The sequence below is a fragment of the Emydura macquarii genome, unplaced genomic scaffold, assembly GCF_026122565.2.
Source record: "Emydura macquarii macquarii isolate MOO-44397 ecotype Brisbane River unplaced genomic scaffold, CSIRO-AGI_Emac_v2 contig_1119, whole genome shotgun sequence".
Lineage (NCBI taxonomy): Eukaryota > Metazoa > Chordata > Testudines > Chelidae > Emydura > Emydura macquarii.
This window is the reverse complement of record NW_027131256.1, coordinates 12,083,242-12,101,385: the sequence shown is the minus strand read 5'-3', so window position 1 is coordinate 12,101,385 and position 18,144 is coordinate 12,083,242. Positions and strand designations below refer to the sequence as shown.

The 18,144-nt window shown below is 40.7% G+C and overlaps 1 long non-coding RNA gene across 1 annotated transcript in view; it reads right to left on the bottom strand.

The window, feature by feature from the left end:
- LOC137151883 (uncharacterized) overlaps nucleotides 1–18,144 on the bottom strand; it is a 109,116-nt gene that overhangs the window by 49,043 nt on the left and 41,929 nt on the right. The gene's annotated exons all lie outside the window — the stretch shown is intronic.

Below are 18,144 nucleotides of genomic sequence, written 5' to 3'. Positions count from 1 at the left end.
TTTTTTTTTTTTTATACAAAATGCTTGATTTTTCATAACAAAATGAAGGCCCTGAAAACCAAGATTCTGAAATGCCCTCACGGTGCCTCATAGGAGTTGAGAATGGTGGCTTGAGGCACTCAAAAGTCTTCTATGGGCTGAACTTCCAGGCTGGACTACATCTCCCATAATGCACTCACACCTGGGGAATCCCATGACATACGGCATCCCCTCTTCAAGAGGAGATACTGTGGTGTCTCATGGGAGATGTAATCATACAGTCATAGAGTTTAAGGCCCGAAGGGACCACCAGATAATCTAGTCTGACCTCCTGTATATCACAGGCCCCAGCATCCGCACACTAAGCCTAACAACCAAAATTAAACCAAAGTATTAGATTCAGGAGACTAGACTATAATGTGCCTCAAACAGAGAATTAGAGGAACTGAGGTGCACCAGTGCCTGAGGTTCCTGAAATGGCAGGGAATTAATTAAGTGAAATATACCCAAATAATGTCAGCACATGACCCACACCAACACACTGCAGAGGAAAGTGAACCTTCACCCTCCGAAGGTCACTGCCAATCTGATTTAGGAGAAAATTCCTTCCCAACCTCACATATCGTAATCAGTTAGACCCTGGGCATGTGAGCAAGAACCAGCCAGCTAAATATGGGAGACCAGGGAGCCCAACCAATAGCAGAGAATGGGAGAAAGAGACACCCAAACTACAACTCTCATGGGGCATGGCAGCAACATTTCCAAATCTATGTATTTTGGTTTTCAGCTGAAATTTTTTGGTTTTCACCTGAAAATATTCAGTTTTTGAATTTCTACCCAAAAGGCAACATTTTCACAGAAAAACAAATCATTTTTTGACCCACTCTCATGTTGATCCTTGGAGTGCCATCATTCTCCAGATCATTAAACAAACAGAAACCTTAGGAGGGCATAGCATGGATCTGATCCTCTGCTGCCTTGCATCTTGTGTAGTCATTTTTACCAGTGTAAAGAGTGAAGAGGGAGTATCAGATAACATGTTGAGCCCTGAATCCTGCAACACTTAAACACATGCTTTACTTTACTCATGAGTAGTGCTTCCAAGGTTCATAAGTGCTTGTTGAGTAAGGCCCTAAAAGGCTGCACAAGGTGTATAGCCACGGAGAATCAAGCCCTGTTTGCAATATCCAGGGGTGTAAATTTTTCTAAGAAATTGTATATAGGAACAACTTGTTTCTGTACATCCATATTGTGCACATTGAACATTCTCTGCATATTTGAACTCTGTAATATATTTAATTCTTTTAAGCAAAATGGAGAGAAACCCATTGCTTTCATGGTGCTAAACTAACTCTGCATGGTGGCTGATTTTACTTTTCCCCCCATTATTTCGGTGCTTTCCTTAAAAGGTAGTTTCCTTAAAATTTCCATTACCATTTCTCATTCAAGTCTTTGGCTTTCTGCGGAGACTACTAACAAGGGAGTCAATTGCAATTCTTTTATGTGGACACCTAACCATAAGAAGTAAGCCTCAGACCTGAATGAAACCCGAATTTCTAGAATTGAATGTTTGTTTTTTTTTCATTCTGAATCAGAAAGAAAATTCAAATCCCATAGAATAGGAATTGCAAAATTTAATTTTGGAAAAATGAAAACATTTCATGTTGACTTATAATTTATAATTATATTTGATCATATACAAATCAAGATGTTTTGATCTGTTATATTTTATTTTATTATATTATAAATTGTAATATAACAGAGACTACAAGTTAAAGCAATAAAGCTGAAACAAAATATTTTGACCTTATTAAAAATATTTTGACTTTATTGAAATGAACTATTTTGATAACTTCGCATCAGAAATTTCAAAGCAATCTACATGTTCTCACCGAACATTTCAATGTTGTCCAATCAGCATTTTCAAATTCCATCAGAAATATTTCAATCAGTCCTAGCTGGCCTGAAAAACTAAAAATGTGGCGCTCTCTCTCACATGGCCAAACTTTTCTTTTCCAAGTTTGATTTGCTAGTACCTTTGAAACCATAAATGTAACTGGCTATTTTCTTTCCCTTGGTAAATATATTGTTTGAGATATTCAAAGTAGTCTAGGGAATTTAGACATGTCTACTATTAATTTTAATGGGATGCATGTGTCTAAATCTCCTACGCAGCTTTGAAAATCGCAACCATTCTCTATACGGAAAAAACAGCATTTAGTTACCAGCTATATCTATTATTTTCATAGGGCTAGCCTTTCCCTCTATATACAGGCATCCTATTTATACAAACACATTCAGCAAAGAGAGAGTTTCTTATGCTAGAAATATTTTCACATGCTGTAACTTGAAAGTCTCAAGCAAACATCTTTTGCTAAAAAACCTGATCTTCAGTGTGCCATCATTTAATTCAACTAATGTTTTCTAACTCATTAGCTGTAATCAGTATTCGTTTTGTTTAAAATGACGCCTGCGTATGTATCGTATATAATAAGAGCAGGACTAGCCAATCTGGATTTAATCATCATACAGTGTGCAATGGATATAAAAATTAATGGTTCAGACAACTACCAACAAAATGTTTGTACTATGCAAAACATCATGCCTCAGAAAGAAGTACCTAGTAGGCTGTGCAAATGATTAGCCTGATGCTTTGCTTTGGCAATGCAATTTCTACAGGCTTTATAGGCTCTGGGAACAAATGCCATACGGTTGACAATGTGTCCATATTTTTAACAGCTGTAATGCGAATTCAGAAGCAAATATTTTAGTTCTGTACAAAGTAGCAGTGATCCTTACATTACTATGCATAAGAAAATATGTTTAACTTCCAAATCGGAAAGGATGGGGAGTGATCCAGGACATTTGTGAGAATCCACTCCCCGAGTCCCCCCACAGTTGATTTTACTGAGTATTTCATTCTGTGATGAACCTGCTAACCAGAGAACTACAACTCCCAACAGCCCCTTCCCACTGCACTTCCCTTTCCCCTGGCCAGATAAGAAGAAGGGCCTTGAACCAGGAAGTAGCAGAGTACTTTTGGGAAGCAAGCAGCAGCAGCAGCAACATAGTTAACTAGGAGCTGCAGAGAAGCCAGATGCAGAGAGAAATGCCCCAGGAACTGTATTCAGAGCTGTGTGTGAAACAGGCAGTGCTGGGTGCAGGTCTGTGGAGGACGGGTGGGGGAGAAGCTGTGGCTGGACAGGGAGCCAGTGCTGAGGGGCACCAATGAGATACACCACTAATTGAGCCTGGAATGGAAACCTGCAAGCTCCTATTTAGTGGAATAGAGACTGGGCAGAAGAGGGCACACCAGGCAGTAGGCCTGAAGCCCTGACTCTTAAATGGACTGCCTCAGGGCCCAAACTAGAACCACTATTGCTCACCTTGAACTGGAATTATTTAAGCCTCTGTACCCAGGATATTTTCAACCTTTCCCTTTCCTGCAGCCTGTGTGTCTGAGTGGTTATTGGGACCCACCAGAGCTAGATCCTACAAGGCCTAGCTGCTGAAGCACCTACAGTGCTTGCGTCTGAGTATTGAATGCACCGGAATGCTATTGGTATCTTATGGTACATCCAGGTTGCCGCTGGGAGGAGTAGTTCCCAGAGCAGGTGGACAGATTTGCAGCAGCTCAGCTCGAACTAGGATGCTAAAAATAGCAGTGTGGAAGTTACTGCCTGGGCTGCGGCTCAGGATAGCCACCCGAGTCCAAGCCCGCCCAACTGCTTGGCTCCAAGCGTGGATGGCTAGCCCAAGCTGCTACCTGGGCAGCTACATCCGCATGGTGATTTTTAGCCAACTAGCTCAAGGTAAATGAACTCAAGGTGAGCCAGTGCAAAGTCTGTCTACCCACTCTGGGAATCACACCTGCCAGCTGCAGTGTAGACGTACCTTTAGGGGTTTGGTGTATTCTGGCTTTGAGTCGCCCCAATAATTACAATACTGTTTGGTGTTTCTATCAGTCTGTCCTTTTTTCCCCGATTTCTACCTCTGTCTGACAGACTAGAAGCAGATCCCAACAAATCTGCACCTGCGTCAATCACCCGGATCCACTCAACAGTTCCCAACTAGAATTGAGCAAATACTGGATTTTTCGGTTTGGGGCCATGCACCACTTGAGGACTGCTGGAGGACAACAGCATTCCAGTCACAGTGCCTTGCCCACCGCAGAAGGCTTCTGACACCATGCTCAGATTGCAAATCCAGCTTCAGGGAATGCTCACACAATAATCCCTACTTTGAGAAAGTGGGACGGGAAGATGGAAGAGGACAGAAAGTGGGATGTGCCTTGACTCTACCGTCTTACTTGGTAACTAAAGTAGCCAGCCTAGCATGCAGGGAGAATAAGCTGCTCCAGGAACAGGGGCAAACTCTTTTCCTTGGTCTGGTGGCAGGGACAGGGGAGGAGAATTGTGACTAAATCACAGTTCATTATCTGTTCTGCTCCCCAGGTGGACGAGCAGATTGTAATGTTGCAATCTACCCCACAGTGAGTAGCCCGCAGGACCTGGCCTTAACTCATTTATTAATAGAATTCCTGGAATAAGTCTCACGCAGTTTTACAGAATTAGAAGCAGAGGTGATCCCGATCCCCAAGACCTGGATTCAGAGACTGATTCCCCAAAGTTCAGGATTGTGCAGAACCAAGGTTTTATTGAAGCTCTTTTTCTAATTAAAACTATGCACATAATAAACCATATAACATCACCGAGTACCAGAATGCAGCCACTGGTGTTTGGGCTGCAGAAAATAGAAGACAAAGCTACAGAAGTACCAACAAATCCACAAAGCAGCTTAAGGAGAATAAATGAAGAATACCATATTGTATGAAAGCAAGTTTATGTAGGCAGAATTCAGTTACCTCTCTTGAAAACTAATCCTGACAGCAGGGGAGGTGCCAGACAGTGCCATGGGACCTGCAATGCTTAGAAGGGGTCAGGAGATATACATCTCATTGGAGTAAACTGCAGTCTGATCCAATGCTGATTGAAAAGATGACACCTCACATAGCCCAGACTAAAACATTGGTAATTAGGATAGTGATTTACTTCTGACAATGGAGAAAAAATTCCACAAATTGAATTTTCAGCACTACCCTTCAGGTTCTTTGTTTTTCCTTGGAGGTCTTCTGCCTGATTAGACCTGACCCTACTGGTCTGTGCAAGCTGAAGAGATCTCTGTCCAAGGTGACAGGACTGTAGACGAGAGCTGGTCAGGAAATGGAATTTCCATTTCACTGGGAATTCTGACATTTCAGAAGTAGTTTTCATTTCAAATCAAAACAAAACACCCAAAACTCAAAATTTTTGTCAAAACAAAAATTCAAAAAAATTTTGGTTTTGGACCATCAAAATATTTCATTCTGATGTTATCCTTTCAATTCATTTTGTTTTGACCATTATATTAAAATGTTAAATACATGTAATGTCTATGTATCATGGTATGGTAATGTGTATATAATATATTATACTTAATATTTTAGTATAATACAAAAGTGGAAACAAAATGAATCAAAAGATTTGGACATTGTTAAAGAGAAAAGTTTAAACTTCTTTTCATCAAATGTAATCAAAATTGACATGTTCCCACATGAAAATCCATTTTTTGACAAAAAGCTTCCGTCAAAAAAGCTTTCAACAGGTTCTAATGTAGACTATTCTGTTTCAGATTCACACTTATAAAGTTTCCTCTGCAAATCCAAACTCCTTCCCAAATGCACATTCAATACCATAGCAATTTAGAAAAGGAAAGTAATTATAATGAGAGGAAAAGAACATATGGTTGATCTCAAAAAGGGATTAGCAACTTCCAATTTGAAAATAGCATTATCAAGAGATCTGGGATGAAGAAAGAAATAGCAAAGTTAATAATTAAGGATGCTATGTATCGCACAATAAAATAATACTAAATCAAATGCATAATAATTATGAATTCATTCATTTGAAATTTACCAAAACATTACAGCCGTGGCCTCACAAAAGCTATCTGACATGCCACAAGAAAAGAGCAAACATAAGGGAATCTTGAGAAAAATAACTTTGAAAATAAAATGTAATAGAAAGTGAGATCAGCACACCACCACCACCACAAAAAAGTTCCAAAAACCTCATACACCAAAACCAGATTGAACTACTTGTATGCCAGAAATATACATAAGGCAGCAGATTCCACTTACACAGATATTTGGGGTCAAATTTTCAAACCCTCTTAAGAGACTTCGGAGCATAAACCCGATTTTCAAAAGTGATTCAGGCAATTAAGACCCAAAAATCATTGACTTTTAATGGGATTTAGGCACCTATGTCTACATTGCAAACTAAGGGGTAACAGAAGTGCAAGGAGGAATACAATCATAGTTTTAGTCTACCTACGACAAGTAAAACAGCAGTAACTTCCAAATATTTTTCTGAGATAAAATAAGCAAAATCTCAGCTGTTATGTAACAAACCATGGTTTATTTTATTCCACAAATGCCTGGTGCTATTTTTATTGAAGGCACTGGGCATCTTTCTGTTGACTTCAGTGGGCATTGGATCAGTCTCCAATTTCTTCCAATGCTGGAGCACTTTCACTAATTAAAACAGATTTGTAGGTATATTTCAAGAATACACTCATATTTCAGAGTCATAATGGGCTGCAACTCCTTGTGTTGCTCTTTGTATAACTCTTTCCCTGTGCAGTGAGATGCCAATTAATACCTCCCAAATATCATTCACCTCACATGAAATCACACACACACACACACTTTTATTCTTTTTTCTCTTAGGTCAGCACGTAGTTAAAGTTGCTTTGAGATTCCTGATTTTTGGTATACTTGATTTTAGAGGTTCACTGTAGATTCAAAGATGTCATTCCATTCCCATGCCAATTTTGGTGGTGTACATGTTCCTGAATTCTTTAGGTTATGTGCAGACAAGAAGACTATTTTACATCAAGCAAAGGATACTAGCATGATGCTAATAATTCTACGTAGAAAGTGTAGTTGTTTAACTGCTTCAAAAAAAAAAAAAAAAAAGTGATTCTTTTGCTTTTAAAATAAGCTTAGAAAATCTGTAGTTAGTTGAAAACGATCAGCAAAAGGCAATTGACAATACAATTTAAGAATGACTTTGCCAGATGAGAAGAATGTGAAGGAGTTCTTTTGTAAGATATAACAAAATGTAGTCCTTTGAATAATTGAACACCCAGTCACAAAGTATAGCTTCCTAAGATGAAATTTAAAGATCATTATAAAGCCAAAGCAACCACAGTGAATTAGAGAGAGGATCAGGAAATATAGAATTTATAAGTGCTAATAGTTAAAACATTTCCCGGATTGATGTGGAAAATTATTTGACTGCAGAATTTATATGAAAAATGATCCTATTGAAGAAATATATTTTGACATAAATGAAACACAAATATATTTGCTTTGAAATTCTTGGGATTCTCAGGGTCAGATCCAAAATCCACAGAAAACTATCTTTTCATTGACTTCAATGGTCTTTAGTTCAGTTCCCAAATAATTTTTTTTCTTACAGATGAAAAATATCCCAACTGTTGAATCCCTTCAAATTATTCAATAGGATTGCAAGTATATACTATGTAGCTACCATAAGATTGAAATTACATACAGAAAATAGTCTATAGATGTGGCATAACTAAAATACATGACTGAGATAGAACATCTATTAAATCTGTGCAAGAGGAAGCATGAATTCAATTAAGGCGTAAACTGCAGAAGTGCCAGACTATCAGCACCAAAGGGTTAATCCAGAGTGTTTGCTTTTCACAATTTTAATGCAGATTTTGAAGCCAAAAATGGTTCAGCTGAAGGAGCCAAAGAAAAGTTCAGAAACGTATAAATGAGATTCATCTTGTGGAACTGAGGTGAGTAGAAAAAAATCGACCAGTAAGAATAGAAACATGATCATGATTCAAAACAGGGATAGATTTGTAAGAGAGCAGAAAGTAACTCTAACCTCATCATGAGAGGCATTTCTTTTGAAGTCCAGGATTCAAAGTGATTTTTCATTTGTCTGTTTTGTTTTGTTCTTTTTCAATGTACAGCGACAGTGAGTTGGGCTTATAATGTAACATAGCATAGTTAAGTAGGAAGACATGGTGGTTTGCGTGTCTGTGTGTGTGGTGAGTTTGTTATACCAGGAAGCCTTTTGATACGTGTAGAATTTACTTTGAAAAAAAGATTCCTCTAGGGATTGAATTTCAATGAAATGCAAGGACAAATCAGGTTGGTTGAAACTATATTTAGTGAATTAGTAAAGGGCTATGGTTCTATAGAAGCTGTACAATGTCTGCAATAATAAAGACACTGAATGGAAAAGCCTAAGCAATATCTTTCAGTTAAGATTAGACTGAATCCTCATCACAAGAGTAGATGATATGATCCGCACAAAAGCAGAGCTTTTCAAGAGACTTATCAATTTCTCTCCCTTTTAAGAATCCAACTAAATTCAATCTGGAAAAGATAATGGAGAGCATTGATGTTAAAGTTGGGATAATGCAATACAAAGAAAAAGCCACAAGGTACAGTATCTCATAGACACAAGACAGAAGGAATTGTCTTGCCCAGGCTAAGGAGATAGTGAAGTGACTTCACATTTTTTTGCAATAGAAATCTAGCATGAAGGAAGAGAATCGATCAATTCACCCTCATATTTAAGGTAAAGAAAAGAAAATGACCTTTTGGCTTTAACTTGTATGGATCCATATTGTGGCTCATCTGAGATAGTGCTAAGCTTCCCATTTTAGAAGTGAAAGAGAGGCAGAATTGATGAGAAACTTTAAAAACAAGAAGCCCACCTCATGCCTACATAAAAGAAAGATTTGTTTAAAGCCCAGTACATAACACATGGTGTAGAGAAGAGCAAGTCATTCCCAAGAAATAATTTATTCAGAAAGTCTAGTGCAGCAGAATGGCATCCCCGTGCATGTCTCCTTGTCGCACAGTGCAGCCCATCAGGGAAGCTTCCTCCGGTTCCCTCTTGGTTCTTAATTGACTCACAGACCCGACTACTGAGAACAAAATCCTGCATTGTAGGATCTTTATTGATTAACTCTTTTACCAAATACAAAACTCTTCTTTATCCACTCAAGTCCAACCTGTGTACTGGGGCCCAGGTGCTAATTCAGGCAGGCTTACTCTCCTTAGAACAGGAGTCCCATAATCCTTCCTTCTGGACCTGGTTATAATTCAGGCCAGCTGCCAGCTTCTCACAGTTGTCCCCTTTCCAATCAGTCCCTTTCACCCCTAAGCTGTGAGAGGTCAGTAGATGGCAGCCCTCTTCCTGCTAGAGTCTTGTTATAAGGGAGAAGGTAGCATATAGGATGCCCTCCTGCTCAGGGTTTGCACCAGTTGATTGGGAGAAAGGGCAGCTTTCCACTTCAAGACCCCTGCTCCCAGGCTTCAAACAAACAGTAGTGCAGATTTTTCCTCAAAACACTAATTATTCCTCTGGGACTGCTTCCTCTCTCCCAGTATCTGCCTCTGCTATTTCTTAGGCCCTTGTGTATTGCAAAATTTCTGAAATCTCGCAGGGCTATGCCATGCCATGCAAAAAGGGTTGGTTGATCTCTAGTCCCTAATACCTTTATTACATTTAGACTTTAAATGTTGTTATCCATGAGCAAACCGAGATGTCATTTCTATTACTTATTCACGTCATTTTAAAAAAAGTCCCTCTGTGATTTGATCACAAGGAGTTCCCTATGCGTATTTGATATTTGCTATTTTAGCTGTGCGCGTTAGTGGTGATTGGCAAGATAAGTCACATAGTATTGTTCTTTTCCCTGACTTGATAAACACATGCACTGGACATTCAAATTCACTTTCCATGATTGTTCAAACCAGTACAATTTGATCTCTGAGGGCCAGATTTGCAAAAAGTAAAGATGTAGATAGGGACTTGTGGGATTTTGAAAAGTGCTAAACTCACTGGAAGTTAACATTGTAAATCTGGCCCTTGACTATTTGCAGAAAGCCAACAAAAAAGGGCCCTGCCTATGACCTTCCCACAAATACGTGCTCAACTTTGCAATTGGGATTCCATGCTGGTTAAACTTGATGGCACAAATATTCACAGGAAGCCAACATAACAGGGACATAAACACAGATGAAGCAAATTCATTTCAAAATTCGAACGAATATTCACGGAAGCTTTCCAGCACCATTCTGCTGGTTCTAAAATGGAGTAATATCAGCTTCCACATGCTGCTGGCCATCATCATTTTGCTGCTTCTGAAAACATCTGACACTGCTCACTAAGAGTCACATTGATTGGAAAGTGATATGATCTTTTATGGTTGATGAACTAACAGCTTGCCAGACTTGTCTGAGTGGATAAGGAGGCGCTGAGTGAAAACTATCATGACATGCTGTGAAAGTCAAGAGGAATGCAAGACAAAACCATTGGCATGCTGGAATGGACCCTCACAGGTTTTTCAAGAGCATCTTAATAAAATTCTGCTACCTAACAGAAGGGAAGGTTGGGTAGATATCTCTGCCTCTGCTGGAAACATCCTTTATCTAGATGTGCCAAATCATCCCTTCCAGATGATTTATTCCTAATTAATCTTAAAAATACTCTGAAGAGAAATGATTTAACCTTTAAAATGAACCAGGTTGCTCCACCACACATTTATCAAGTATTAAAATGTGGGGGATGACACCCTCAGAGTCCATCACAGGTGGCTACCCCCCATTTCAAGTAACACAAACTGAACCCTGGACTATACTTTCAATATGCCCTACTCACCATGGGCTTAATCCTGCTGATTTAAATTGGTGGCAAAATTCCACTGACTTCAAAAGAAGCAGGATCGGGTCTTGTATTATCCAAGAATGAAACAAATGTTTCCAGTGGTGAAGAGTCTTAATGTAAATTTCTTTGCTAAAACCCCTATTCGGCAAAGCACCTGAGCACATGCTGAAGTGCTTTGCGAAATTGACACCAGAAATCTCAATCTGGCAAGGTGCTGAGCACTCTGATGCTGATTGAACAAAGCATTCAAGCATCTGAGTTCTCCCATTGAATTGAGTGGGAGTACTCCCCTGTTTAAAGTTAGCATGTGCTAAAATGCTTTGTTGGGTTGGGACCAGAATGCTCAGCAACTTGGCAGATGGAACCCTTAGAGCCATTTTGCCTCCTGCCTTGATTATAGTTGTGAGAAAATGCTTTTATGTGATAAAGCTAATTACTAGATCCCCCAAGCCCTTGGCCTGTTGTCTGTGAGCACAGACCCTGTGGTTACGTAAATATTTGCACAGACTAGGGGGACACTTTTGGGGGAGCCCCTTGTTAAAATATTGGCAGCACCATCACCAGACAAGAATGCATTCTCTCAGCACAGTGGTATTTGCATTTGCAAACGGTTGAGGTGCAGAAGCGCAGCCTGTTGGTAAAGGCACATTTGTAGGTCTAGAGGTTGCTGGTCAATGGTGCTAAGATAATGAGGTGCAACAAAATATTATGTCTACAAGTAAAATGGAGGGCCTATTTTTTTCCCCTCTTATTTTTCTGTTTATTCATTTATAGTGAGTTTAATGACAGTGCTAGAGAATGGGGACACTGCTGAGCCAGAGAGTGGTGGTAGCAGAGGCTGTCTCGGTGCAAGCTTCCCACATGCTGCCCTGCCCATGTCCCCTGATCTGGAGAGCACACCTCTAAGGATAAGAAGGTTGGCAAGACAGCAGCAACTCATGACCAGTAGGCTTAAAAGTTTCCTGTAGGTAAAATGGTCATTACTAACTCATCCATTCAGTTTGTCTAGCTTGATCGCCCAATTGTGAAGCATGGAGAAGCTATGGATAGCATTGTGTGCATGTCTCCAGGGCTCCTCCTGGGAAGATGAGACTACAGACAACTTAATTCATGGTAGGACCATAAATGCCATGATCTAACCCTGAAATGGGGTACGTATGGAATTTCCAATTATAATGACGAAGAGTGAGTTAGACAGGTAAACACCAATTGTCTGCGTCAGTATCTACTCTCATTGCAGTGATTTTCACAAGTGTTAAAATTCTACCAGCTCTGTGGAATTTCCTGCAGGGTAAATTTCTTCTATTAGTCGATTTTCTTGTTACACTACTCTCTCTTCTGGCCCCTCAGCATATAACGTTTGACAGCTTTGAACGTTCCTTGAGTGTTAATGCAAACTGACAATTTACACAATTTTGCTTGTAAAGGAATCTGTAATTTAAATTGCTATATGCATCAGATGTCCCCTTAAATGTTAGCCTTTCAAGACATAGGCAAATTGGAGAATTAAATCAAATTGCTAGTTTACAGACTTAAGGCATGTAAATTCAGCACTGAATGGGAAAAGGAGTTATCTGCAGTATACGACGACTCACATATGATGTGTTGATGAGAAAAAACATGAGCAAAAATATGAACCTCTGTTGAGTTACACCCAGCAATGAGTTTGGCTCATTTGAATGGGGAATGAGAGACGTTAAAATTAAAATTAAGAGGATGCTGGTTCATTTTTATTTTATTTTCTAATGATTCTTGAATTGCAAACACAATTTCCCAAATCTTTGCATCTTGGAAAGTCACTAGAATAATGGATTGTCATAGATCAGCCAACATGTATCTTTGTGCTTGTTTATTCCACTTTGACTCAAGTTAGGCTGGTGTGGAAATACTTGCATACACACAACACAATTTATTAGAGCACATTAACTCTACATTTATCACAAACTCTGAAGTCGTCTGTCAACGTGTACTAAATTGATGTGAATCGAGTTACTTTGGTCTGTTGTTTGTGTGCACAAAATGCTACTGCAAACCCCTTTGGCAGTCCTCCAACTACTATCCCACACTGCTTTACAGATTTCAATTACTGACCTGTCTGTATATCTGTGTGCCCTCCACTGCTCCGGGTCATGTTGCACCCTTTGGATGTACCCTTCACTTATGCCCTTCCCTGTTTAAAAAGTGGTGAAGGGCCAGAATTTGTCCATTAGCTCCTGAATTTGAATATTTTAGCATTTCTGCAACATTGCTCCAGCAGCCTTACAACATGCCTCAAGCAGCCACTTGAAGACATGCTGAGACCCTGATCTTCTTGCCATCTGTGGAGAAACATCGGCGCAGCAAGCTTTTGGGGACAGCTACCGGAATAAAGAATTATTTGTGGACATCGCTAGTCAGATGTCAGTCACAACTGAGACACCAACCAGTGCCAGATAAAGACCAAACAGCTCAGGAGGACTTATATTAAAACTAAGGGTGTCCGGAAACAATCTGGCAGTAGAAATGTAACGTATTTTTTTAGAAGCTGGACAGAATTTTGACCAGTTACACCATGACGAAACCCAAGAAGGTTGTGAACTCTGCCCATCCTGTGGTCCCTCCACCTTTGAGGACAAGAAGCAAGAGTCGTTGGAGAAGGAACATGAGGAGGGTTGTTAAGAGCTCTCCCTGGAAAGCCATGATCTCTTCAGGACTCAAGACTCTGAGGGCAACCATGTAGGAAGCAAGCCAAATTTCCCAGCTAGAAACCCAGGCCAGGACTGAAGGGACAGATCCTATGGAGGGAAGTTCAGAATATAAGTATCTAATTTTAGAATTGATTATACTATAATTGCTGGGCTAGCTTCTGTTGTGGGTGCTTCACAGCAATAATCATTTTAGGCAGACGTGAGCTAGGATCCTTTTGGCATTTCCAGCCCCTACCTTCCTCCCTCCTTCCTTTAGCTCTTCCTTTGCAGTCTCTTCTGCCCCCTCCCCCACACACACATTTTCAAAATGGCGGCTGCTCTGGCATGCTAAATCCCCAAGTATCGATTGTTTCCATGCCCATGCCATGGAGGGTGCATACCATTACCTATTTTCCTTTCCCTTCCCCAGCAAACTCCTACCCGGTTCACCTGCTCAAAATGGCAGCCAACAGAAGGGTGCAGCCACAACCTCTACCTCAATGTCCCTACCTCCCTTCCCACAGCATATTCAAAAAATGAAAACATTCAGTCATGTAAAATTCAACAGTTTATTGAGACAGTGGTTACAGGAGTAAATTATAGCTTAGTTAGTATTCACAGTTTATATGAGGTAGACGTGGGTATTGTATGCCTATAAAGGTACTAAGACCACAACTTAGTAAGAAATTTACCATACAGACAGGTCTGAATGCTTTTTTAACAGGCTCACATAGAGTTTAAGGCAAGAGGGGACAATTAGGTCATCTTCTGACCTGTATATCAGAGGTGCCCAACACTACCCCGATACTAAAGATTGGGAGCAGCTAAGGCTTTGAATAATCAGTGCAGAACCCTTTTCTTCACGCCTTTCAGCACTTCAGAAGAGAGAAAGCAGAATTTAAGATGGAGAACTTGAGTGCTTTTGGTCTAGATAATATGTGGGATAGCTGCCTGGTCATTGTCCCCAGCATTACTTGCAATTGGCTTCCACTTGTTCAGCATTTCTGGGGGGACCATGCTGATGCATAATTTTACAGCGTATCTCTCTGGTCTGCCCTTTGCCTTTTTGAAGAAAGTCAGGACAGCCTAAAGGGGATGTAGAAGGGATTACTAATCCAGCTCACTCCGACACCCCTCCAACCCTGCTAACCCCTCCAAAACCATATAAGCACCTCCAAGGCACAGCAAAACTGCAAAGCTAAACAGCAAAATCAAACAGTATATACTACACACCCAAAATCTTAATCTAGCCTTCCTGAGGCATACACCATTTACCATCTCTGACGTCCCTTCCAGACTGGGAAGAGTCTCAGCATAGGAGAAATGAGAAATACTTGTTTAAAAAAAATGCTATCATAGCCTCACTGGAATACGAGCAGAGCAATGACTGTTTGTATTTCTTTCCTAGCCACAGCAGCTGCAGCAGCCAGATCGTCAGGGACAAGGTCTTTATCATATCAACAACTGAGCAGCTGGCTAACCTGACAGGGAAGAAACAGAAAACATGGGATGAAAGGTTCACCAGCCTTCTTGCAAACTCCACCCCAAAATTGAAATTGGATGAGAGATGGAGGTTGTATTTGTGGTTGGAGTGGGAAAAAAAAGACAGGGAGCTAGCCAGAGAGAGTGTTGAAGTGGCCAGGGACAGCATTGTCATGGCAAAAGACATTCTGAAGAAAGACGTAGACATGCAGAGGCAGCTCCTGGAGGAAATACAGAAGCAGAACTCTCCGGTGCAGCACATGCTGCTAGAGACCACACCAACAATCCAGTGCCTGCAACCAGGACCCAGCCATGTTTTGCAGCCCTTTGACAATACAGAGTACTGAGAACACCAGCATATATTCCCCACTACCATTCTTCCAAAGGCCATTCCTCTCTCCAGTCCAAGCTCAAGGTAGCAAGAACAATTGCACCTGGGAGCCCAGCTCTTTCAAGCTATCTAATGCCATTTTCCTGATAACTTTGAGTCCTGACATTCAACACTGGGAGGAAGAAGAAGAAAAGGCAGAGACAAGGCGTGAACTTGCCTGTGTATTGGAGGCCTGCTGCCCAGCCCTCCCCGCATTGATTTGTTCTGCCCTCCACTGCATGGTCACACTTTAAAGCTGTGTTTCATTGTTGTTTTAATTACAGGTTTATTTCTGATTGTTATATAATAAATTGCTTGGTAATAAAAAAAAACCACTAAAAAGAATTCATAAGGAGTCGTCAATGCATGGTACAGACAAAACCCATACATTTTTGCGTAAGCCATCAGTTTATATGAAAGTATAAAGGCACAGACACAAGATAAAATAAGGAGTGCCACAAGGTGCCAATTCTAGCCATGCAAGAAATGGCACTGTTCACAATCCATTCCCCATCTCCCCACGCCCTGCAATACCAGCTGGATGTACAGCTGCACATGGTCAGGCCTGAGACTCAACGTAAGAGCAACAAGCAGCTCTGGCATTATTGCCGTGGTGGTTTCCATTTTCTAATGGGCATCTTGCTGGATGCTCAAACAACTGAGCACGTTTCTGCATCTCAATCTCCCACCTACCATTAAGGCTTACTCTTACAATAATTGTGCAAAAAAACTCAATGTGCTGCTAGACTCTTACGCAAGGTTTTTTTTTCCCCTGTCGTTGCCAACCTAGACCATGAATAGTGCCACCTTTCTTGCAGTCAGCCAAATGCACACTCATGTCATTCTGCAACACAAGCACTGAACAATTTCTTCCTTCTGTTCTGGGAACAGCTTTATTAGCCAGGGAAGCAGAGGATAAGCCAGGTGTTTCAGGATAATCAGAGCAATCTTCACGCAATTAATGTCTATAGTGATCCTGGGGCAAGCCGTCTTGCATTCATGAAGGTAAATAGAGCTGAGTTCTGAAAGATCCCATCATGGACCCTTTCAGACCACCCAGCATTTATATCTGTAAATCTGCCATGGTAGTGAACCAGCCCTTGAAGTGCCCTGGAGAAATACCCAGTTCTGTCAATAAATTCTGAGCCCTGGTGTGGGGGCAAATGATAGGAACATGGGGCCCATCAATTGCCCCAATATAGTTTGGGAACCCTAGGTGCGCAAAACCATCAATAATGCTCAAGAAACTATCAAGCTTTATAACCATGTGCAACAGTACCTTTTCCATGGTCCCACACACCTGCACGGCAATGGTCCCAACAATCAATCTCCTTACACCAAATGTATTGCCTGTGTACCAGTAACATTCACAGCTGACCAGTTTGTAGACAGCAATGGTGAACCACTTCTCCATGGGTATGGGGCACCTCATATTGATATGCTGCTGCTGCAGCTCCAGGGCTAGTTCAGCACAGATCTCAAAATAACTCACTTTGGCAATCCTGAAATTCTCTCACCACTGCTATTCACCCCATGCCTGCAGAACGATCCATTCCCACCAATCCATGCTGGTTTTCTGAGTCCAGAAACAGCACAGCATCACTGCAGGAACAGCTACTGTAGTAACAGTTCCTCAGTATTCTCCTTGCCTTCCTTGTTCTTGTCCTCCTTCCTCTTCTGACACTGTAGCCTTTGCATATTTGCAGTGGCAAACATAGTGGTGCAGAGCATTCTGGAGTCCATGCTTGCTGCCAGCAATTCAAGAATAGTGCTAGTCCACCCAGAAAGAGAGGAAGCATGGGACAGAGAGCATAGAATCATGGGAACTTGAACATCTGAACCTAAAGCCCCAAATCCCTCTGGCTTCTGCTATGTATCCCACAATATGCAGTGAGAAAAATGCCAGAATGCACACAGCTCAGCAGAGGACCATGGGATGACCTCCCAGATTGTTATGTAGTAAGCACGTGGCAATCACCTGTCGTGTGTCCACAATGATGTGAATTGAAAAGGCACAGCCAGCCCGCGTACACGTTATTAGTTTGGTTTACATGTTGCAGGTTAACTAATGCATGTCAACTCATTGTGAACTAGACACCCCGCCCCCATAGATAAGGCCTTAGATGTTATCTGTGCATTAGGGACCCAATCTTGCAAAGACCTATGCACAGGTTTCACTTTATGCCCAAGTATTCCCCTTGAAGTTAATGGAACTACTCACGCTCAAGGTTAATCCCATACCTGAGCCTTTGCAGAACTGAGCCTTGCATCAAATACAATTTATTATTATTCGTTTTTAAATTCTTAGTAAGAGGAGAGTGACACACTTTGGTCCCAATTTGTGTGCTTAATTCTACACAAGTATTCTTCTGTTAACTTCAGTGGGGCTAACAACATGTCTAAAGGTGAGCACATACCTAACTTTTGCAGGATTGAGGTCTTTGTGAATTACTTTCAGGTAACCTACCTTGACTCATTTGTATTCAATTTCTACAGAGAGCTGGAGAACCTATACAAACCTTTGAAAATTAATTTCCAAAATGTGTGATGCAAAGCCTCTTCATAAGAGTGTGGTATGTGTTTTATAGAAGATTAATGCTCTTCATGAAATGAAGTGATTTATTTTACAAAAACACATGGTTTAAGTGGAGACCAGGTTGTGGAATGTACCGAGACTGATTTTTATAAAGAAAATTGATCCTACCTAACATTAATGTTAATCAACCTAAAGTTCAACCACTAAACGCACATAGTAGATGACATTTTCAAATTGTTTAAAAACAAAAAACCCTACAAATTTTTCCCCCGCACAAAAGCTATAATTAACTATGCATTTGTAAACATGTATTCACAAGTTCTCTGTGCAGTGAAACCCACAAAGCAG